General features: G+C 46.4%; 1 protein-coding gene across 1 annotated transcript in view; it reads right to left on the bottom strand.

Annotated features, from left to right (window-relative positions):
* The window catches only part of otog (otogelin), a 550,025-nt gene that overhangs the window by 413,619 nt on the left and 110,923 nt on the right, over nucleotides 1–25,483 (bottom strand). The window lies entirely within an intron of this gene.

Genomic DNA, 25,483 nt, shown 5'->3' with positions numbered 1-25,483 from the left:
CGTCGCGACGCCACCGAGCAACATTGCTCGGAACACCACGCCAAGCACTAAAGCACAGAGTGCTGTTAAAATGAGTAACGAGTTCACTGCAGTCCATAGCTAGGAGCACAGGCATCACACACGGTGAACCAAAGGCCTGGAGGGAACTGACGCCCAAAACTGGGTCTGGAGCTACAGTGCAATCAGCGGCCAAAAACACTCAAACAAAAACAAACATCAAACTACACAAACACACACACAAAAATAAATAAATAAATATTATATGATTTTTTTTTTTAATTAAAAAGAGAGAGAAAATAAAATAAAAAGGCTCTGGTGAGAAGCGCCAGGCAGAATGTGCACACCGTACTCTCAACCAGAAGTGGAAAAAGGGTCTTGCAGATGTTCAAGACTGAAATATTATGTTATTAAATCTCAGTGCAGTCTTTGAAAATGTGGACCATCACATCCTCCTTGATCTCTTGGAGGACTGGGTAGGCATTTTATGCACCGCACTCGGTTGGTTCATGTCTTTCCTTGAAAAGAGATCTTTTTCAGTGTCTTTAGGTGGATTGTCGTCTTTTCATGCCCTCTTGTATGGTGTACCACAAGGTTCAATTCTTAGTTAGGGCCAAGCACAAGGTGCAGGCCATTGGCCTGCACTGTAGGTGCAAAGCCCTATTGTTTTCGGCATGTTTTTCTTATTATTATTTATTAGGTCCCGAGTACCGAGGTGCAAAGCCCTATTGTTTCTGTAACGATTCTTATTAGGGCCCAAGCACCAAGGTGCAGGGCTATGGTCTGCACCATAGGTGTAAAGCCCTATTGTTTTTGACATGTTTCTTCTTCTTCTTCTTCTTCTTCTTCTTCTTCTTAGGACCCAAGCACCATAGGTGCAAAGCCCAATTGTTTTTGTCCTGTTTTTTTTTTTTTTGTTGTTGTTCTTCTTCCTCTTCTCTTCTTATTATTATTTTATTTTTATTTTTTCTCAGCTGAAAAACTCGTTTTTGAGGCACTTGCGATGCTCGAAAACTCATGAATTTTTGCACACTGATCAAATGTGCGTAAAATCACAAAGCTTCACTGAGCAAGGGACTGGGTGTAGTCCTGGATCTCTATAGCGCCCCCAAGAACAGGCTATGGTTGAGATGAAGTTGCTCAGATTGGCACAAGATTTGGTGTGATCAGTATGATTTGGTGTGTCCTCTGATATAATTTGAGTTTCTATGGTAAATCAGTCTAGGTGGGCTTCATTAACTCCATAGTGCCACCTAGTTCAAAATACAGATTTGACACCTTGTACGGTTTCCCCCACAATTCAAAGACATGTAGTTAGATTAACATTAGGCAGCCTTGGGCTGAAGTGCCCTTGAGCAAGGCACCTAGCCCCCAACTGCTCCCTGGGTGCTGTAGCATGGCTGTCCACTGCTCTGAGTATGTGTGTGTGCTTATTGCTCACTTGTGTGTATGCATGCGTGTGTTCACTGCTTCAGACGGATTAAATGCAGAGGATAAATTTCACTGTGCTTGAGTGTGCATGTGACAAATAAAGGCTTCTTCTTCTTGTAGATATGGTATCCACATCAGGCATGCACACCGAAATTCAGCCATAGGGGCTTGACCCCAGGTGTGTCTGGGGGACTCCATAGCGCCCCCATATGTCATGGAGACTCCTGCTTGGTATATAGTTTCATCTATCTGTGCCAAATTTGGTAGGTGTGTGGAGTGCCCTGAGATGAACAAAATTGCAAGATACATGTGTCAGCCATACTCAACAGGAAGTGAGATATTTTTGGTTTTGTGCGTTTTGACACGTTATGTTTTAATGAACTCCTTCTAGGTGGTTTGGCAGATCCATGACATATTTGGTACACATGACAAGATGTTGCTGATGTTAAATTGTGAAGGGATTTGCAATATGTCTGAAGATGTTGAAATGGCAAACCAATACATTTATATGTTACGCCACACAAACAGGAAGTGAGTCATAAATTCACCCTGCATTACCTGATACGGTTCAAACTTCACAGGTTATAGGATATCATGGTTCTGAAGATATCCACATGCCCAAAGACACCCTCTGGTATAGCGGCACCATTTGGACATGGACAGTAATAATTCCATTGCTGAAAATCTCTGACTCAAGAAATTTGGTATGCACATCAGTTATGCCCACTGCAACTTATCCATAGGGGCTTGACCCCAGGTGTGTCCAGGGGACTCCATAGCACCCCCATATGCGATGGAGACTCCTGCCTAGTATGTAGTTTCACTTATCCATGTCAAATTTGGTAGGTTTGTGGAGTGCCCCAAGATGAACAAAATTGCCTACACATTGCATCAGCCATACTTAACAGGAAGTGAGATACTTTTGGTTTTGTGAATTTTGACACATTACATTTTAACAAACTCTTCCAAGGGGGTTTGTTGGATTCATGCCATATTTGGTAGACATCATGTCAAGATGTTGCTTATGTTAATTGTGAAGGGATTTACGATATCTCATAAGATGTTGAAATGGCGAACCAATAAATTTATACATTGTTGCCCCTTTTCCACCAAAGCAGTTCCAGGGCTGGTTCAGGGCCAGTGCTTAGTTTGGAACCGGGTTTTCTGTTTCCACTGACAAAGAACTGGCTCTGGGGCCAGAAAAACCGGTTCCAGGCTAGCACCAACCCTCTGCTGGGCCAGAGGAAAGAACCACTTACGTCTGCGGGGGGGGCCGAGTTGTTAAGACCAACAACAATAACAAGACCATGAAAGATCACCATTTTTAAGCGACGAGAAGCAGCAGCTGTACAAACGCGAAGTCATCCATTATTATTGTTGTTGTTGCTGCTGCTGCTGCTTCTTCTGTGTTGTTTTTGCTTCGATATTCACGCCAAGGTTTATGTAAATGTAGCGACGTAACTGATGTATACAGCGACGTAATGACGTATACAACGACGTAACTGACGTATACAGCGACGTAATGACGTGTCTCTGCTTAGCACCGTGAGCTATGGAAAAGCAAACTGGTTCTCAGCTGGCTCGCAAGTTGAACAAGTTGTGAACCAGCACCAGCACTGGCCCTGAACCAGCCCTGGAACTGATTTGGTGGAAAAGGGGTATATGACACGCAAACAAGAAGTGTGTCATAAATTCACCATGCTTTGCCTGATATGGCGCAAACTTCACAGGTTATTGGATATCATGGTTCTGAAGATATCCACATGCCCAAACACACCATCTGGTATAGCACCACCATTTGGACATGGACAGTAATGACTCAATTGCCAAAACACGTGTGACATTTTGACGTAGTCTTCCTAAGCAGGTTGTTGAATTCATGCCATATTTGGTGGACCTGATCTCAAGATGTTGCTGATTTTAAAATGTGATGGGATTTGCAATATCTTGTAAGATGTTGAAATGGTGAACCAATAAATGTATACGTTACACTAGACAAACAGGAAGCATGTCATAAATTCACCATGCATTGCCTGAAATGGCTAAAGCTGCATAGGTTATAGGATATAATGGTTCTGATGATATCCACATGACCAATTTGACCCTGTGGTATAGCGCCACCATTTGGAACTGGACAGTAATAATTCCATTGCCAAAAAACTCAAGATCATGAAATTTAGTACATATATAAGTCCTGACCACCTGTACACATGGACAGAGGCTTGGACCTGGGTGTGTCTTGGGGACTCCATAGTGCCCCCACATAACATTGAGACTCCTGACCAGTATCTAGTTTCACCTATCCATGTCAAATTTGGTAGTTGTGTGGAGTGCTCCAAGACGAACAAAATTGCAAAATTCATTGCATCTGCCATACTCAACAGGAAGTGAAATATTTTTGGTTTTGCGCATTTTGACATGTGTTACATTTTAACAAACTCCTCCTCGGTGGTTTATTGGATTCATGCCATATTTGGTATATCCTCCTGGGAACCAAGAAAAAAATGTGTCTCTCAATTTCTCTTTTGTTGTGATTTCCTTACTAGGAATTTCCCAGCAACCCTCCTAGTCACATGATATATCATTGGAAAGCCCAGGATGTACTGTAAAGACAAGACACCAGGATTCAAGTGAATAGCTTGAAAGAGTAAGAGGGTGTGCATGTAAAACAAATGTCAACTACAGAAGACATAAATCTATGGGTTGGTTCTCAGGAGGATATGTCATCGAAAGATGTTGCAGGATGTCAAATTGCAAAGTGATTTCTGATATGTTGCAAGATGTTGAAATGGTGAACCAATAAATTTATACGTTGCGCCATGCAAACAGGAAGTGAGTCATAAATTCACCATGCATTGCCTGATACGGCTCAAACTTCACAAGTTATAGGATATCATGGTTCTGAAGATAAGCACATGCCCAAAGACACCCTCTGGTACAGCACCACCATTTGGACATAGGTAGTAATGGCTCCATTGCCAAAACATGTGTTACATTTTGATGTACTCTTCCTAGGCTGTTTGTTGGATTCATGCAATATTTGTTATCAGTGATGTCAAGATTTTGCTGATTTTAAATTGCGAAGGGATTTGCAATATCTTGTAAGATGTTGAAATGGTGAATTCATGTTATGCCACACAAACAGGAAGTGTGTCATAAATTCACTGTGCATTGCCTGATGTAGCTAAAACTTCACAGGTCTTCAGGGTTCTAAATTTTCACAGGACTTCAGGGTTCTGATGATATCCACATGCCCAGTTTTACTCTCTGGTATAGCGCCATCATTTTGACCTGGACAGTAATGATTACATTGCCAAAAAACTCTGACTCATGAAATTTGGGACAGACATCATTCCTGGCCACTGCTACTCTGGGATAGAGGCTTGGCCTCGAGTGCGAGGGGCCTTTATCGCTGCTAGTGGCTATATTTTTGGGCCAGAGCTCTGAGATGCGGGCCAATGGCCTGCATCGTAGGTGCAAATCTCTCTTGTTTTCATCGTTTTTTATTATTTTTTTGTCTCTGCTGAAAAACTCATTTTTGAGGCACTTGCGATGCTCGAAAACTCACGAATTTTGGTACACTGGTCAAATGTGCATAAAATCAGAAAGCTTCACTGAGCAAGGGACTGGGCATGGTCCCAGATCTCTATAGCGCCCCCAGGAACAAGCTATGGTTGAGATGAAGTTGCTCGGATTGGCACAAGATTTGGTGTGACCGATAGTCTTGTGATACAGTACAAATTTCACTCAGTTGTATTTGACTCGGTCCAACATGAAGTGGCTTATGATGGCTAAAAACTCATGAAATTTTGCATATACATTTGTCCTATGATACAATTTGGAATGATATGGTAAATTTGTCTAGGTGGGCCTCATTAACTCCATAGTGCCGCCTAGTTAAAAAATACAGATGTGACCCCCTCTACATATTCGCAAACTCATGAAATTTGGTACACACATCAGTCATGTGCACCAAAAGTCAGCACTTGGGGCTTGATGGCAAGTGTTTCTGGGGGACTCCATCACACCCCCATATCCTCCTGAGAACCAACCCATAGACTTGTGTCCTCTGTAATTGACATTTGTTTTACGTGCACACCCTCTTACTCTTTCAAGCTATTCACTTGAATCCTGGTGTCTTGTAAAGAGTACATCCTGGGCTTTCCAATGATATATCATGTGACTAGGAGGGTTGCTGGGAAATTGCTAGTAAGGAAATTACAACAAAAGAGAAACTGAGAGACACTTTTTTTTTTCTTGGTTCCCAGGAGGTTATGTCATGGAGACTCCTGCCCAGTATATAGTTTCATCTATCCAAGTCAAATTTGGTAGGTGTGTCTAGTGTCCCAAGATGAACAAAATTTCCTATACATTGCATCAGCCATACTCAACAGGAAGTGAGATATTTTTGGTTTTGTGTGTTTTGACGTGTTACGTTTTTTAGCAAACTCCTCCTAGGCAGTTTGTTGGATCCATGGCATATTTGGCACACATCATGTCAAGATGTTGCTGATGTTAAATTGTGAATTTGTGATACATTGCAAGATGTTGAAATTGTAAACCAATAAGTTTATATGTTATGCCATGCAAACAGGAAGTGAGTCATAAATTCACCATGCATTGCCTGATATGACTCAAGCTTCACAGGTTATAGGATATCATGGTTCTGAAAATATCCACATGCCCAAAGACACCCTCTGGTATCGTGCCACCATTTGGACATGGACAGTAGTGACTCCATTGCCAAAATGTGTGTTACATTTTGATGTACTCTTCCTAGGTGGTTCGTTGGATTCATGCCATATTTGATATATGTCATGTCAAGACATTGCTGATTATTGTGAAGGGATTTGAGAAATGTTGCAAGACACTGAAATGGTGAACCAATAAATTTATATTACGCCTCACAAACAGGAATCGTGTCATAAATTCACCATGCATTGCCTGATGTGGCTAAAAATTCACAGGTTATAGGATATGATGGTTCTGATGATATTCACATGCCCACTTTGACCCTCTGGTATAGCACCACCATTTGGACCTGGACAGTAATGATTCCATTGCCTAAAAACTTTGACTCATGAAATTTGGTACACAAATCAGTCCTGGCCACCGCTACTCAGGGATAGAGACTTGAGAACAGGTGTGTCCAGGGGACTCCATAGTGCCTCCACATGTCATTGAGACTTCTGCCCAGTATATAGTTTCACCTATCCGTGTTAAAATTGGTAGGTGTGTGGGGTGCCCTAAGATGAACAAAACTGAAATGCATATTGTTTTAGCCAATTGACTTGCAAAAGTATTTGCAATATCTTGAGTAATGTTGAAAAGGTGAACCAATAAATTTGTATGTTTTGCCATGCAAAAAGTGTGTCATAAATTCACAATGATGTAGCTAGTACTTCACAGGTTAGAGGACATCAGAGTTCTCATGATATCCCCATGCCCAAAATGAGCCTCTCATGTAACGCCACTATTTTGACCTGGACAGTAATGATTCCATTGCTGAAAAACTCAAATTCATGAAATTTGGTACACACATCAGTGCTGGCCACCACTAATCAGGGATAGAGGCATGGCCCCAGGTGTGTCTGTGGGACTCCAGAGTGCCCCCACATGATATTGAAACTTCTGCCCGGTAACTAGTTTCACCTATCCTTGTCAAATTTTGTAGGTGTGTAGTGTTCCCCAAGATGAACAAAATTGCAATATGTATTGCATTAGACATACTCAAGAGGAAGTAAGTTATTTCTGTTTTTGTGTGAGTGTGAGGGCCCTTTATTGCCTCTAGCAGTTATATTTATTATTGTAATGCACTTTATTTCAAAATCAATCTAATTTGTCCCAGTTACAACTGGTTTAAAATGCACAGCTCCTGAAAATATAATTTTAAAAAAATTGCCACATTATCCTGATTTTAGCGTCATTCCACTGGCTACCAGTTAAGTTTAGGATTGAATTTAAAATTTTATTGTTCATTTTTAATGCTTTGAATGGATTGGCCCCACAATACCTTACTGGTCTCATACAGTCCCACTGTCCTGGTAGACCACTAAGGTCCTCCAACAAGGCTGTCAGTTTATTTGTATAGCATTTTTAACAAAAGACATTGTCACAAAGCAGCTTTCCAGAAAATTATATTGTAGCGCTAATAAGGTGTGGGTGGAGCACAGAGGACGGCAGGACAATGCTTTGAGGCAGAGAAGGCTATTTATTTCCACAACTTTTCAGTCTAAGTAAGCCCATACACACACAAACACACACACTCTGCATCTGGTCCCGGGTTGCGCTCCCTCTGCTCTCTCTCTGCCTCCTTAAATAGGGAGCGGTTACTGGGAAAACACACACAAAACACAGGTTAACTACCGTCAGGTGTAGCGATTCTAGCACTCACCTCCCCTGGCTCCGCCCTCCTGTCAAAGATCAGCGCTTGACCACGCCCCCGCTGCCACATACCCCCACCGCCCGACTCAGGCCGGGCGCCTGTCCGGCCTGCAGCCGACTCCCCCCCCGCTTGACGGGAGAGGAAGTCTGCCACGACCATCTGCGCCCCCGGCCTGTGGACCACCTTGAAGTTGAAGGGTTGGAGTGCCAGATACCAACGGGTGATCCGCGCGTTGGCATCCTTCATGTGGTGGAGCCACTGGAGGGGCGCGTGGTCTGAACAGAGGGTGAAAGGGTGCCCCAGCAGGTAGTAACGGAGGGTGAGGACCGCCCACTTGATCGCCAGGCACTCTTTCTCAATCATGCTGTAGCGCCCCTCATGCACTGACAGCTTCCGGCTGATGTAAAGGACCGGGCGATCCTCCCCCTCCACCTGCTGGGACAAAACGGCCCCAAGCCCTCTGTCCGATGCATCCGTCTGTAACATAAAAGGGAGAGAGAAGTCAGGGGAGTGTAAAAGTGGCCCCCCACACAGTGCAGCCTTTACCTCAGAGAAAGCCCACTGGCACTGCTCCGTCCACTGGACCGGATCTGGGGCCCCCTTTTTAGTGAGGTCAGTCAGCGGGCTGGTGACGTCCAAATAATTAGGTATAAACCTACGATAGTAGCCAGCCAGCCCCAGGAACTGTCTCACCCCCTTTTTGGTCTTGGGCCTCGGGCAGGCCGCAATCGCTGCTGTCTTATTAATTTGGGGACGCACCTGCCCGTTGCCCAAGTGGAAGCCCAGATACCGTACTTCCACATGCCCAATCGCACACTTCTTTGGGTTGTCAGTGAGTCCCGCCCGCCTCAGCGACCTAAGGATGGCCCTCAGGTGTTGCAGGTGCCGCTGCCAGTCATTACTATAAATGATAATGTCGTCTAAATAAGCGGCCGCATAGGTGGTGTGGGGCCGGAGGACCCTGTCCATCAGCCGCTGAAATGTAGCGGGCACCCCAAACAGCCCAAACGGAAGTGAGATGAACTGGTGTAAGCCGAACGGTGTGGAAAAGGCCGTTTTCTCCCGGGATAATGGAGTCAAGGGGATCTGCCAATATCCCTTCGTCAAATCCAGTGTAGAGTAAAAGCGAGCCGTGCCTAGTCGATCGAGCAGCTCATCAATACGAGGCATTGGGTACGCGTCAAATTTAGACACCACGTTGACTTTTCTAAAGTCCACACAGAACCGGACCGAGCCGTCGGCCTTGGGAACCAAGACCACCGGGCTGCTCCAGTCACTGTAGGACTCCTCGACGATGCCCATTTCGAGCATGGCCTGAAGTTCTTCCCGAACCACCTTTTTTTTGTGTTCGGGTAGCCTGTAAGGGCGGCTACGCACTACCACCCCTGGGGGCGTCTCTATGTGGTGTTCTATGAGGTTAGTGCGACTGGGCAGGGGTGAGAACACATCCAAAAACTCGGCCTGCAACTGGGCGACCTCCGTGAGTTGGGTCGGGGAGAGGTGGTCTCCACAGGGGACCGGAGAGGTACGTGCTGCCAATGTCCCTTTTTGAACCTCCGGCCCCAGCTCCGCCTTCTCCGGAACTACCGACACCAACGCCACGGGGACCTCCTCGTTCCAGAGTTTTAGCAGATTGAGGTGGTAGATCTGTAGTGCCCCCTCCCTGTCCGTTCGCCTAACCTCATAGTCGACGTCCCCGACTCGCCGTGTGACCTCAAAGGGTCCTTGCCACTTGGCGATTAAATTGGAGCTCGACGTGGGCAACAGGACATGTACCTTATCTCCCGGAGTGAACTCTCTAAGGCGCGTGCCCTTGTTGTACAGGCGGACTTGCCGGCCCTGGGCCTGCCGCAAATTCTCCTGAGTTAGGTGGGTGAGTGTGTGGAGTTTTGCGCGCAGGTCCATAACGTACTGAATTTCGTTTTTGCTCTGTGAAGGTCCCTCCTCCCAATTTTCCCGCAGTACATCTAAGATGCCGCGCGGCTTACGCCCGTATAATAATTCAAACGGGGAGAACCCCGTGGAGGCTTGGGGGACCTCTCGCACTGCAAATAACAAGGGTTCGAACCACTTATCCCAGTTACGTGCGTCCTCACTTACGAATTTTTTGATAATATTTTTGAGGGTGCGATTGAACCGTTCAACTAAACCGTCCGTCTGTGGGTGATAAACGCTGGTGCGGATCGGCTTAATACCCAGTAGCCCATACAGTTCGCTCAGTGTTCGTGACATAAACGAGGTGCCTTGGTCAGTCAGAATCTCTTTCGGGATTCCAACCCGGGAGATGACGTGGAAGAGGGCCTCTGCAATACTGCGTGCTGAGATATTGCGAAGAGGTACCGCTTCCGGGTATCGCGTTGCATAGTCCACCAGGACCAATATAAAGCGGTACCCTCGTGTTGACCGATATAATGGCCCGACGAGATTCATCCTAATTCTTTCGAACGGGGTCTCGATTAATGGTAAGGGGCGCAAGGGCGCTTTTGGAATGGCCGCTGGGTTTACTAACTGGCATTCGCGGCACGCCGTACACCACTTACGGACGTCGCCGCGAATCCCCGGCCAATAGAATCGGGGCATTATCCGGGCTAGTGTCTTATCCTGCCCGAGGTGTCCAGCCATGGGATTAAAGTGAGCCACCTGGAATACCAATTCCCGGCGGCTCTTTGGAATTAATAACTGGGTGACTCGCTCTTTTGTCTGAGTGTCCTGCGTCACTCGGTATAATCTATCCTTCAAAATGGAAAAATAGGGGAAGGACAGGGTGGCGTTCGGCTGGAGCGTTTGACCATCGATTACTCTCACTTGGTCAAACGCATGTCGCAGAGTCTCGTCTCGCAATTGTTCCAGTGGGAAATCCGCGAGGGATTCCCCAATAGAAAGAGGAGGAGCCGGCGGCTCCTCACTCTGTCGCGGAGATGACGTAGACGGCTCTGCGACCGCAGCTCCAGCCAAAGCGACACCGGGACCCTCCACTGTCAACCGGCAGGACCCACTCTTTACTAGGCATGCCATTAAACCCTGAAATCCCGGCCAATCAGTCCCCAAAATTAAAGAGTGGGTAAGGCGAGGATTAACCGCCGCCTTCACTATAGATTTTTCCCCTCTAAAATAGATGTGGACCGACACCAATGGGTATCTGTGAACATCCCCGTGCACACACAACACCTTCACCCCCTGTGCTCCCCCCAATGCCTCGTCTTGCACCAGGCTTTGGCGGATCGAGGTCTGATTGCAACCTGAATCCACCAATGCCTGATATGTAGCCCCTTGTACACTTACTGGTATGCGATACACTCCGGCCCGATCAAGGGCAGCTTCTGGCGCGTCGGGGATCCGCACCACCGCCCCCACCTCCATAGCTGCACACTGTTGCTGCAGGTGGCCCGGTTCCCCGCAGCGCCAGCAAACCGGCCCAGGCCTTCCCTCTGCAGCTGTGTTCTGGGGCTCACTCACCTGAGGGGGGGGAGAGACAGACACAGAAGGGAGAAATGGGAGGGCACCACGGGTGCGGCGGGCCGGCTGGGGTGGAGCTGGCCCCCGCTTCCGTGGTGGGGGAATGGGGCGAGGATGGGACACAGAGGGAGGGGGAGAAAGAGAGAGAGAAGAGGGGAGAAGAGGTGGCGTCGTTGGCCGTCCTGCTGCCAGAACAGCCGCCAAATGATCCTCCGCCAGTCCTACGGCCTGATCCAGCGACGCCAGGCGGTGGCACTGGACCCACTCCGCGGTTCCGGCTGGTAAGCGGGCGATGAATTCCTCCAGCACCACCTGATCGATGATTCCCTCAGCGTCGTGATCGTCTGCCCTCAGCCACTGCCAGCAGGCATTCCGGAGCTGCTGGCCGAACGCGAATGGCCAGCCGACTTCCTCCATCCACAGCGCGCGGAAGCGCTGGCGCTGTTGTTCGGGCGTGTGCCCCACGCGCTGGAGGACGGCCCGGCGAAGGTCGGCGTAGGCCAGCCGGTGGTCGGCGGGGAGCTGTAGTGTGGCCAGCTGCGCCTCTCCCTTGAGGAGGGGGAGGAGGCGCGCCGCGCGCTGCTCCATCAGCCACCCCGAGGCTTTGGCGACTTGCTCGAACAAGGTGATAAATGCCTCGGGGTCATCCTGCGGGCCCATCTTGGTCATGGTGAGGGGAGACGGGCCCACGGCCAGGGCGCTGGTGGACCCCGCCGACACGAGGAGATGCCGGAACGCCTCTCGATCTTCCTGCTGGGCCAGCACCAGGGCTTCAAAGCGTCGCTCCTGCTCCTTTCGGAGCATGACGAGTGCCTGGTGCTGGCTCTGCTGAGCCGTGGCGAGAGCGTGGACCAAGTCCGCGAACAGGGAGGATTCCATGGGGCTGCGAAGTTGGTGCTCCACCTTTTCCTGGGTTTCGGCACCACTGTAGCGCTAATAAGGTGTGGATGGAGCACAGAGGATGGCAGGACAACGCTTTGAAGCAGAGAAGGCTATTTATTTCCACAACTTTTCAGTCTAAGTAAGCCCATATACACACAAACACACACACTCTGCATCTGGTCCCGGGTTGCGCTCCCTCTGCTCTCTCTCTGCCTCCTTAAATAGGGAGCGGTTACTGGGAAAACACACACAAAACACAGGTTAACTACCGTCAGGTGTAGCGATTCTGCCACTCACCTCCCCTGGCTCCGCCCTCCTGTCACAGACCGGCGCTTGACCATGCCCCCGCTGCCACATATATATAGTTTAAACATATGAGCTAATTTTATCCCTCATAAATTTATTTATTCCTGATGAATAAGCCTGTGATGATGGTGAGAAGGAAAAACTCCCTCAGATGACATGAGGAAGAAACCTTGAGAACCAGACTCAAAAGGTTACCCATCCTCATCTGGGTGATAACAGATAACATGATTATAAATAACTTGCTTCTATAACTGTGTCCTATCTAGTCACAAAGTACAATTGTGTAACCAGGTAATTCATGGTAAGTTATATTTTTAGCATAAAGTCTATTTTGTTGAAGTTATCACTAGTTCATTGATGGAAACTTGAGTGCAAGACTGTTCATGACAACTGCAGTCCTAAAGTTATCATGGCAATTGTAGTCTGCAGCCATCATCACAAAACTGTAAGTGTCCAGAGCCATCTTCCAAGTGCGTCTTTTGACTGTCCATAAGGTGCTTCTTTCCATCCTGAAGAGTCATTTCAGATGATAGCGATGGTGCTTTTTGTGTAGCATGTCAGAAATGGCAAGCTGAGGTGAAGTGAGGACCCAGGAGCAGACTCAAAACAGGCAGTGTACAGAAAATAACTTTTTTAATGAAGTTGAGGGCAGAGGTACAATAGGGCTCAGGCAAAAATCAGTGGCCAAAGAATGGGCCAAGAGGTCAAAACACAGAAGAGCAGGCAGGCATGGTCAGGGACAAAAACAGGACAGAAAAATCTTCACAAAAACTGAAGAAAACAGGGACAAGGGAAACCCAGGCAGAGGAAGCAAAAAACACAATCCAGAAGAACAGGCAGGTAAAACGGGGCAAAAACTGAACAGAAAACTAGACAAAAAAACACGGAACAATACAGGCAGGGGGGAATCAAGAAGTCACAATACCAAAGGGCTGTCACGAGGCGAGGAAAGTCTGCAAGAGACAGTCTGGCAACTGGAGTAGCTCCAAACAGCTCTTAAGAAGGCCCTGGCTGATGGGAGCGGAGTGGTAGCAGGTGTGGGAGTGCCGCTTCAGGGAAAATGGCCTACAGCAGGGCAGGACTGAATTCCTGTCCTGAATCTGGCCTGGAAGTCCCACAAAGTCAGGCATGGATGGACTGGACCAGACTGTGACAGTACCCCCCCCCTTCAACAGGCGCCTCCAGGCACCTTAGGGAGTGCCTCAGAATGTTGTTGGTGGAAGTCCATTAGGGTTGTCCCGATCCGATATTAGGATCGGATCGGCCGCCGATATCAGCAAAAAATGCGCATCGGGATCGGATCGGCAGGCGCGGAAAAATTCCGATCCAGACTCCCGATCCATTTTTTTAAAAAGTCCGCTCCGGGTTTTCCAGCGCACCGATTTAGATAATCCATTCCAGTTTTTTGCTCTGGTTTCCCCAAAATCCGGTCCGCATTTTCCAGCACACCTTCAGCACCAGCATTAGCGTCTTACAATTTACCTCAGTGGCATCTTCTACATTATCACGGTGATGTAAATTTAGCAGTAGTTTAACGGTAAAGATGTCAGCTGTGTGGGATCATTTTACCCTAAAGGACGACAAAGACGAAGAGGTGGAGTGCAACGTATGCCACAATAAAGTCAGGCGTGGTGGTAAAGCTGTAAGAAGTTTTAATACAACCAACTTAATAAAGCATTTAGCAAAATACCACCATAAAGAACACGAAGAGTATCTTAAAAAAAATGCAGACAAAAATAAAGGTCCTACACAACTAACACTAGCAGAAACTTTTGCTCAGCGTGACAAAACTGGCACTGAACAGTGCCAAAGCCCAGGGGATAACAAGGGTCATTGCCGAGGAAATCATTCTGGATGACGAGCCATTATCGCTCGTGAGTAAAGTGGGATTTAGACGCACCATCCAACACCTGGAACCACGGTACAACATGCCCAGCCGTCATTACATCCTTGAGAAGACTATCCCCCAGATTCACAAAGATGTTCGAGATAACATTGCCAAACAAGTAGAGAGTACAAATGCTCTTAGTTTCACAACGGACATATGGAGCTGTGATCACCGCCCTTTATCTCTACTAAGTTTAACTGCACACTGGATTGGGCCGGACTTCACCCCAAAGAGCGCTGTTTTACATGCACGTGAGTTTAGAGGCTCACACACAGCGAATGCCATCACAGATGCCATGGAACATATGCTACGAGCTTGGAAGATTGACAAAAATAGGGTCCACGTAATTCTAAGAGATAACGCGGCCAATATGAAAAGGGCAATGGATCAGCTTGGGGTGCCCAGCCTGGGATGTTTTGCGCACACCTTACAGCTCATTGTCCAACAAGGTCTATTGGCACAGCGAGCTGTAAGCGATGCCATTGCCAACGGGAGAAAAATAGTGACCCACTTCAAACACTCCCCCAAGGCCTGCGCTGAACTCGAAGATGTTGAGGACGAGTTGAATATTGAACTGAAGTGTTTACAACAGGACGTAAAGACCAGATGGAGCAGTACGAAAATGATGATCGACAGCCTGGTGCATTGTAAGCGGGCACTGCAGTCCTATGCATCGGATAGTAACAGCAATCTGCCAGCCACGTTAAATGGAAACCAATGGTCGCTGCTAGAGAAAACGGCGACAGTCCTTAAACCCTTCCAAGAGCTGACAGCCGAGGTCAGTGCAGCTTCCGCCACAGCAGCCGATGTTATCCCATCTGTCCGCGTGCTGACACGCTTTCTGGAGAATGAGAGTGAAGAACACCGAGGTATTCAAACCATGAAGGCCACATTACTTGATGCGGTTCACACACGTTTTTACCTTGTGGAAAAGGAACCCCTCTATGCCGTGGCAACAATGCTAGATCCACGCTATAAAGACAAGTAAGTGTTTTATAATTATTTGAGCATGCTATAAGCTTTAGTACAATATTAAAAATATTTTACTCTACAGCTGGCATTTATTTCTTTGTCAGTATTTCAGTAGCCTTTTGTTTTTTAGATATTATTATTATTATTATTATATTTATCATTATTTATTATTATTTTTATCATTATTTATTATTATTGTTATTATTCTTAATTTTCTTCAGTTATCTGATGGGTGAGGAAATTAAGGTCACTGTTGATCATTTGCTGATCATTTGTGATCTATTTTGTGTGTTACTTGTTGTCATTGAACAGTAATATGTGGAGACTGGCTGAAACAATATAAAATAATAGATACATCTTTATTACATTTTATCCAAATGTTAAGGTTCTTCACCAATGCTACCAACCTGGATCAGGCAAAGGAAGCACTAAAGGTAGAGGTGATGAAAATGAACCAAGAACTGAAAACCATGCCCTCTGGAGAAGGTGTGACTGAGGCTGAGACAGCAAGACAAACAACAGGAATGGAGGCTGGAAGCTCAACCAGCAGCCTGGGCAGCTTCTTTGACGAGATACTGGAGGAGAGCTGCACAGCAGGTCCGTCTGAGGAGCAGCAGATCACCCCAGGGGCACTGTTTCAGTTGGAGAGCTACCTCAGTGAGCCTCCACTTGGGCGCAAGAGCAATCCTTTTCACTACTGGAGAGACAATCAGGCTCGACTACCCACCCTGGCAGCAACAGCAGCCAAGTTCCTCAGTGCTCCTTGCACCAGCGTTGAGAGTGAGAGGCTTTTTAGCACAGTCTCACTCATCATTGATGAACACAGGAGCAGGCTGACACCTGAGCATCTTGAAATGCTTGTCTTTGTAAAAAAGAATTTCCCCAGCATGCTCGGACTGCAGTCAGGGCAAACAGTTGAAGGGAGTGTGTAGATGAAAATGGAGCAACAAAGTGTGGAGGAGATTGGGGAGTAGAAGGCATTTTTGTTTTTAAATAGTTTACAGTATTATTTGCACTGATTTTTAAAGCCTTGGTTTACACTTGTTCAAGAGAAGAGTACTGATGCTGAGTTAATAGACTATATTATAGATACAGATAAGGTTGTTTATGTGCTTTGCTTTTTTGATACAGTTTACAGTCTTATTTGCACTTTTTACTGACCACTGATGCCATTTCTGTTTTTTTATTTATAATGCTGTCTATTTTGTGTTTATCCCTGAATAAACAGGTCAGTTTCTTGTTATCAACCATTGTGTATTATTCAAACTCACCTAATTCAGCTGGCTAGCTGTTCTCAAGAGTACTAAAACCCTTTTCAACATGAGTCTGACAACTAGGTAAGGAAGGTAAATAACTTTGAACTTTAATACTTGCTCGGATAGGCCGGTATCGTATCGGCCAGTATCGGTATCGGATCGGAAGTGAAAAAAAATATCGGTATCGGATCGGAAGTGCAAAAACCTGGATCGGGACATCTCTAAAGTCCATGATGAGGGTGGGATCCATGATGAACCTGGCAGGAACCCAGCTCTTCTCCTCAGGACCATACTCCCCCCCCAATCAACCAGATACTGGAGTCCTCTGCATCGGCATCATACCTTCAGCAACCTCCTGACCATGAATACCTTACCACCATCTATGAACCTGGGAGGAGGAGGGGGTTTGGAGGGTGGGGATAGGGAACTGGAGACAAGGGGTTTGACTTGGGAGACATGGAAAGTTGGGTGAATACGGTGCATGGTTACAGGCAGAGACAGTCTTACAGAGCAGGGATTTATTACCTTGGAGACAGGTATGGGCCCTATGAACCTGGGAGCCAATTTGTGGGAGACCATCTTGAGGGGCAGGTGGTGAGTGGAGAGCATTACCCACTGCCCCACCTGATAGATGGGAGCTGCCAAGCGGTGTTTGTCGGTTTGCTCTTTAAACATTTTGACAGAATGTAGGAGCTTTTTCCTGGTCAATGCCCATGTTCTCCTGCAGCGGCGCACAAACACCTGGGCAGAGGGCATGGCGATGACTTCTTCTTGGATGGGGAAGAGTGGTGGCTGGTAACCCAGAGAGCACTGGAAGGGGGAAAGACCAGTAGCAGAGTTGGGTAAGGAGTTGTGAGCATACTCTATCCAAGGAAGGGTCTTGCTCCAGGAGGCAGCATCCTTGGACACCATGCACCTAAGGGCCACTTCCAGCTCCTGGTTGGCCCGTTCTGTCTGTCCATTGGTCTGAGGGTGGAAACCTGAAGACAGACTGCAAGAAGCACCAATGAGTTTACAGAAGGCTTTCCAGGATTGGGCAGAGAACTGGGGTCCGTGGTCTGACATGATGTCTGAGGGGAGTCCATGTAGATGAAAAACATGGAGTATCAGCAGTTCGGTGGTCTCTTTGGCTGTGGGAAGCTTGGGCAGAGGGATAAAATGAATAGCTTTAGAAAAACGGTCAACAACAGTGAGGATACAAGTATTGCCACCTGAATTAGGGAGTCCTGTGACAAAATCCAGGGCTATGTGTGACCAGGGCTGGTGGGGAACAGGAAGGGGTCTCAGGAGGCCAGCAGGGGGTCTGTTGTCAGTCTTGTTCCTGGTGCAGATGTTGCAAGATGCCACAAACTTCTGGACATCCTCTTTGATGGATGGCCACCAAAAATGTTGTCGGATGAGTGCCAGAGTCTGGGCTGCTCTTGGGTGGGACGCCATTCTGGAACCATGACCCCACTGCAACACCTGTACCCACACAGAAACAGGAATGGTTTGGAGGTGCATTGCTGGGCCCTGGGTCCTGCTCATGGGCCTTCTGGACCAGGGTTTCCACCTCTAACAGTGGCCCCCACCAGGCACTGTAGAGGAAGGATGGTCTCAGGGGAGGTCGATTCCTCCTGGAGGGGAGAGAACATTCTGGACAAGGCTTACCATTCTTAGAGCCTGGGCAGAAGGAAAGTGTGAACTTGAAGTGAGAAGAGAGACCATCGGGCCTGGCGAGAATTGAGGCGCTTAGCAGTCCTGAGGTATTCGAGGTTCTTGTGATCTGTCCATATGATGAAGGGAAGGTCTAACCCCTCCAACCAATGTCTCCATTCTTCCAAAGCCAGTTTAATGGCCAACAGTTCCCTATTGCCAACATCATAGTTTCTCTCAGAGGGGGAAAGCTGACGAGAGAAGAAGGAGCAAGGATGATGCTTGTTGTCACTAGCCGATCTTTGGGACAATATGGTTCTGACCCCTGACTCCGAAGCATCGACCTCAACCATGAACTACCGGAATGGATCTGGAATGGTGAGTATGGGTGCTGACATGAATCTTTCTTTGAGCTCAGAGAACACCTTCTCGGCCCCTTCCCCCCAGCTGAAAGGGACCTTGGTGGAAGTTAGAGCCATGAGGGGTCCAGCTACCATACTAAAGTTCCTGATGAATTGCCTATAACAATTCACAAACCCAAGGAACCACTGGAGTTCTCGCCGAGAGGATGGGGTGGATCAGTCAGCAACTGCCTTGAGTTTCAGGGGGTCCATCTGAATCTGTGCAAGGGAGATAATGAAACCCAGAAAGGAGACAGAGCTTCTATGGAACTCACATTTTTTGGCCTTAACAAAGAGTTTATTTTCCAGGACTCGTTGAAGGACCTGCCTGACGTGGATGCGGTGTTCATCAAGGGAGCAGGAAAAAATCAATATATCGTCCAGATAAACAAAAACAAAAAGGTTAAGGCAGTCCCTCAGGACATCATTAATGAGGGCCTGGAAAACTGTGTTAGCATTAGTCAGACCGAACGTGACTACAAGATATTCGTAGTGGCCCGTGGGGGTGTTGAACGTCGTCTTCCATTTGTCCCCTTCCCTGATGCTCACGAGGTGGTAAGCATTGTGCAGGTCTAGCTTGGTGAAAATCTGGGCTCCCTGGAGTAACTCAAATGCCATAGTCATGAGAAATAGGGGGTAACGGTTCTTGATGGTGATATCATTTAGCCCCCGGTAATCAATGCAAGGGCACAAGGATTTGTCCTTCTTCTCCACAAAAAAGAATCCTGCCCCTGCAGGAGAAGAGGAGGGACGAATAAGTCCAGCTGCTAGGGACTCGGTGATATGTATTTATCCATGGCTTGCCTTTCAGAAGGAGATAGAGAGTAAAGGTGGTGCAGTGCCAGGGAGAAAGTCAATTCCACAGTCATAGGGCCTATGGGGAGGAAGGGAAACAGCTTGAGACTTGCTGAACACAGGTTTTAAGTCATTATACTTGGGAGGCACATTAGAGAGGTCAGGATATTCACCAATGGTGGGCTGGAGCAGCTCAGCGTGAGGGAGGGCAGATCTCAGGCATGACAATAAACAGAATTGACTCCATCTTAAAATGGTGTTGTTAGTCCAGTTGACATGGGGGTTATGTAGAGTTAGCCAGGGCAGACCAAGAACTATGGGCACATGGGGATTGCTCATGACGAAAAACTGGATGGATTCAGAGTGGTTGCCCAAAATTCTTAAGGTGACCAGGGCTGTTTTATGGGTGATAGTGGTTAGACCAGTACAGTTAAGGGTCAGGACAGTGAGAGACGGGTTCAGAGCCAGTAGTGGAATCCCCAGGCACTTGGTGGTGGTGGTAGAGTAGATCAGGTTTCTGTCAGCCCCTGAATCAATGAGTGCCTGGAGGTCATGGGGCTGATTGCCATAGATGATGACCACTGGGAGTAGTGGTCGATCAGTAAGGAGCTGATTCTGGACATTGCCCACCAGGGCCCCTAAACTCACTGGTGGGCTCTTCCTTTTAAAGGGCAAGATTAGCAGAAATGCCCCAGCTGTCCACAATAAAAATATGCCCTCATATCCCGACAGCGCTGTCATTCCTCAGATGAGATGTAGACTTGGTCTACCTGCATTGGCTCAGCGGAAGGGATGGGAGGCTGAGGGGAAGCAAGACTAGTCCGAGTTCTTTCTTTCACCCGCTGTCTGATCCAGGAGTCAATACGACTGGCGAGGTCCATGAGACTGGGGAGATCAGGTGACAGTTCTCGTGAGACCAGTTCATCCTTGATGGAGTCTGACAGCCTGTTCAAAAATGCGTCAAACAAGGCATTCTCATTCCAGCCACAAGATGCCACCAAAGTACGAAACTCAATCGCATAATCAAACATGGACCGGGCACCTTGCTGCAGTCCCATGATTTATCTTGCTGCCTCTCTGCCAGACAGAGAATGATTAAAGGTTCACCTCATCTCCTCTGTGAAATTCTTGAAGCTGGTGCAGCATGGTGCATTGGGGTCCCACATAGCTGTTCCCCACTCCCGAGCTTCACCCGTGAGGAAAGTGATGGTGTAGGCCACTCAGGAACACTCTGTAGGGAAGGCCAGTGGTTGAGGCTCAAGGGTTAGCGAGCATTGAGATAAAAATGATCAGCAGGTACCTGGTTCTCCGTTGTATGGCTGTGGGGCAGGAAGTCTCGGCTCTCTGAAGAGGGCTGGAGCAGAAGCTGGGGGAGCGGTAGGCGGAGGGGGTTGTGTAGGAGCAGACGTTACTTGAAGCTGTTGTAGATGAGTGGCAAGAAGCTCAAGAGTGTTAAAGATGGTGACAAGGTTCTGGTTCACCTGTTGGATGTCCTGTTGGTGGGTCCCAAGGAGAGCTCCCTGTTTTTGCACTGCTGCTCTTAGCTGGGCGAAATCTGCTGGGTCCATGTTGGCCAGACTGTGCTGTCAGAAATGGCGAGCTGAGGTGAAGTGAGGGCCCAAGAGCAGACTCAAAACAGGCAGTGTACAGAAAAGAACTTCTTTAATGAAGTAGAGGCCAGAGGTACAATAGGGCTCAGGCAAAAATCAGTGGTCAAAGAATGGGCCAAGAGGTCAAAACACAGAAGAGCAGGCAGGCATGGTCAGGGACAAAAACAGGACAGAAAAATCTTCACAAAAACTGAAGAAAACAGGGACAATGGAAACCCAGGCAGAGGAAGCAAAAAACACAATCCAGAAGAACAGGCAGGTAAAACAGGGGCAAAAACTGGACAGAAAACTAGACAAAAAAACATGGAACAATACAGGCAGGGGGGAATCGAGAAATCACAATACCAAAGGGCTGTAGCGAGGTGAGGAAAGTCTGCAAGAGACAGTCTGGCAACTGGAGTAGCTCCAAAGAGTTCTTAAGAAGGCCCTGGCTGATGGGAGTGGAGTGGTACCAGGTGTGGGAGTGCCACTTCAGGGAAAATGGCCTACAGCAGGGCAGGACTGAATTCCTGTCCCGGATCTGGTCTGGAGCTGGCATGGAAGTCCCACAAACTCAGGCATGGATGGACTGGACCGGACTGTGACATAGCAGGGCCAAAGCTGTGGAACAAACTACTACTCTACATCCAAACTGTCCCCACCATTAAATGTTTTAAGACCCAGTTAAAAAGCCATCTGTTTTCTTTGGCTTTTTAGTTGTTTGATATGATTGTATTTTAGATGTGCTTTATCGCCCTGTCATGTTGTATTGTTATTATTCATTAATGTAGTCATTTATCCACTTTTTGGCCTCTTTTTTATTGATGAGTTTTTATGTTTTATCTGTTAACTCTTTTAAGCACTTTGGTCAACCTGTAGGTTGTTTTAAATGTGCTCGATAAATAAAGTGACTTAACTTGACTAACAAGTGGTTTTTATATGGCCACAAAGCTGTTTAATCACAACCCTGCGAGTTCTTGATGCACTGTGCATGTGGAAATGCTCTTACTTTCACTATTATATCTTGCCATGAGCTCTGCTATTGATTTTTTTCTTTAATTATCCAACTTCACCAAGTGTTTAAGTGATCTCTGATCACCATCAGTCAAGATTTTTTCCAACCAAATTTCTTCAACAAAGTTGACAGTTCACCATTGTCCTTCCAGTTTTTAATTAGGTGTGAGACAGTTCTTCACCTAATTCCAGTAATTTCAGCAATCTTCTTAGTTGTTTTCTTTGTTTGATGCAAGCCTATAATTTGACCCTTTCAAAACACAGTAACATCTTTTCACAACTACAGGATACATCTTCTGACATTGCTGATTAAGAAATGACTCACATCATCAGTTAGAGTTAAAGGAATTTTTTGCCAGCTGAAAAATATGAATCACTGCAGGAATTATCCAATCAATAGCCAATCAAAATTATATCTTCACAAAAAATATTAAGACTCCACAAATGATTAGAAATGCCATCAAAAATGCAATAATTGGACAACTAATTTTGAATGTAATTGACAAATACATTTAAGTCTCCACCATGTGCTCCTCGTGCTCTTTTAAAAATCCTTGAAGTTAATATTCAAAATATCATGGTATGACAGTAACTTAGATTAAAATCTATTACACAGTCCTCTCCAAAAGTATTGGAATGCCAAGGCCAATTCTTTTGTTTTTGCCATAAACTGAAGGGTTTGAGATCAAAAGACAACAGAGATATGAGACAACAGATAAGAATTTCAACTTTCATTTCTTTATATTTATTGCTTCCTCTTCTTCTTCTTCTTCTTCTTCTTCTTCTTTTGGCTGCTCCCATTAGGGGTCACCACAGCAGATCATCATGATCTGCATATTTGATCTGATGCCCTTCCTGATGTGTTAAACAACTTAGAACACTGCATCTTTTTGTTTGAACCTACCCATTTTTCAAGTGATCAAAAATGGAATATGTGACTGACAGTTGTTACTTGTTGCCCAGGTATACCCTGTTATATTGATTGTTTCAACAATTAATAGCTTTGAATGTCTACTCTTCATTTGATCACCAGGTTTTACCTGTGAAATCTGCATTTGTTGTTAAAAGGATAAACCCACAAGAAAAGACCAGAGAGGTGTCTATGGAAGAAAAGGAAGCCATATGTCATAAAATTAATCAGTGCCATTATATAAGTGTTGCAGAAGCAAAAGCATCATTCAGAAAAGACTTTCAGAGCAGAAATATTGAGGGTGGGACTGTCACCTCACAGCAAGATTTGGGTTTGAGCCCAATAGCCAAAGGGGGCCTTTCTGTGTAGAGTTTGCATGTTCTCCCTGTGTCTGCATGGGTTTCCTCTGGGTGCTCTGGTTTCCCCCACAGTCCAAAGACATGCAGGTTAGGCTAACTGGGGGCTCTAAATTGACCATAGTGTGAGTATGAATGGTTGTTTGCCTATGTGTCAGCCCTGCAATGACCTTGGCAACTTGATAAGCAGTTATGGATAATGGATGGGACTATAATTACAGCTGACCTATAGCTAGATTTAAACAAAAACTGCTAATGAAACTCTAACTTTAAAAAGCATGTCACATTTTAATGGTAACCCTGCCTCTCGCCCATAGTCAGGTGGGATAGACTCCAGCTTGCCAGTGACCCTGCACAGGATAAGCAGTTATGGATAATGGATGGATGGATTTCCATATTGAGGGCATACCAAAAGATGAAAACCACTCATCAGCAATAAGAATTGGAAGACCAGACTGGAATTCACAAAGAAATACATAGATGAGCCACAAAAGTTCTGGAATCTAGATTAAACTCTACCAAGGTGATGGAAAGGCCAAAGTGTGGAGAAAGGATCTGCTCATGATCCAAAACATATGAGCTCATGTTCACTGGAGGTAGTGTCATGGCTTGAGCTTGCAGAGCTGCTTCTAGAATAGGCTCACTAATTAGGGCCCGAGCCCGAATGGGCGAAGGCCCTATTGTTCTTGTAAGAGTTCACTATTCTTCTTCTTCTTCTTCTTCTTCTTCTTCCGTCTTCTTCTTCTTCTTTATTTTTCTCCGCTGTTGGGCCATTTTTGGGGCGCTTGCCATGGGCGAAAACGCACGAAATTTGGCACCAGTTCCGAGAATTGCCACCGCTACTCAGAACCAGAAGCCCAAACTTGGCCGGGGCTCAGGGCCTCCATAGCGCCCCCTAAGTCGTTGTGATTTTGGCCTCCCGCATTACGGTGCCTGGGTGCCATGTAGTTTGTAGTAGTGGCATGCCATTTGGTACGCATATGTATCTCACTAAGCCGGACAAAAATGTAATGCCAATGCATTAGCCACGCCCAACAGGAAGTGAGGTAATTTCACTTTTGTGCGAAATGCATGGCCACGAAGACGGCGCAACTCCTCCTAGACCGTTCATAGGAATGTCACCAAAATTTATACACATCATCTACAGACATGGCTGACAAAAGTTACTAAATACGTTTCACGTAGGATAAACCGTTCAGAAGTTATACGTCAATCAATTTTCGATGCAAAATTTTACATGCTTAAAAATTCATAACAAATCTTCTAATTGCTCAAAACTGCTCATACTTCACACGCAAATCACTCATTGGGCTTCTGACATGTTACCCAATTTCTGTGATATTTCGCCACTGGGGGCGCTATTTTTGGGCAAAAATTCCAATCTTTCCTCAAATTTGGTCAAACTTCACGGCCACCCTCTTACTACCTCCCATGTCATGTATACCACATTTTGGGAATTTTCGTCCATGGGGGGCGCTGTTTTTGGCCGACGCAATTGCTCCAAAACGGGTTTTTGGTAAATAATTCCATAATGCTTTTCCTTCACACCACTACCTTGTGATAGTACGTTGCTGTTGTAGACACTTATTTTTCCAACTCATAATTGCTCATGTACAGCATAGCGCCACCTACTGACATGGGAAAAACCAAAAAATTTATTCTTCAAAAATCTATATCTCATCTTCTATTTACTCAATTGTCATCAAACTTCATACGCAAACTCTTCATAGCTCACCTGACATATACGCCAAATTTTGTGCACTTTCGCCCCTGGGGGTGCTGGTTATGGCAGAAATGATATTGCAGCTTCTGATTTGTCAAACTTGGCAAGCAAACTCTTTACAAGACCCTTATTGGGGCGCTTGCCATGGTCGACAACGCACGAAATTTGGCTCCTTTTTCTTAGACTGCCACCGCTACTGAGAACCAAAAGCCCAGATCCAGGCGGGCCTCAGGGCCTCTATAGCGCCCCCTAACGTGTTGTGATTTTTGCCTCTCGCATTAAGGTGCCTGCTTGGCATATAGTTTCTAGTTATTATTATTATTATTAGGGCCCGAGCACCGTACAGTGCGAGACCCTATTGTTTTTGAAGGATTATTATTATTATTATTATTATTATTATTAGGGCCCGAGCACCATACAGTGCGAGACCCTATTGTTGCCATGTGTCCAATTCTGTGCTTTGTCGCCATTGTGGGACTAATGTCTC

The sequence above is a fragment of the Neoarius graeffei genome, chromosome 27 (genome assembly GCF_027579695.1).
Source record: "Neoarius graeffei isolate fNeoGra1 chromosome 27, fNeoGra1.pri, whole genome shotgun sequence".
In the NCBI taxonomy this organism is placed as follows: Eukaryota; Metazoa; Chordata; class Actinopteri; order Siluriformes; family Ariidae; genus Neoarius; species Neoarius graeffei.
The sequence above is the reverse complement of the archived record's forward strand: the minus strand, read 5'-3'. Positions and strand labels throughout refer to the sequence as shown.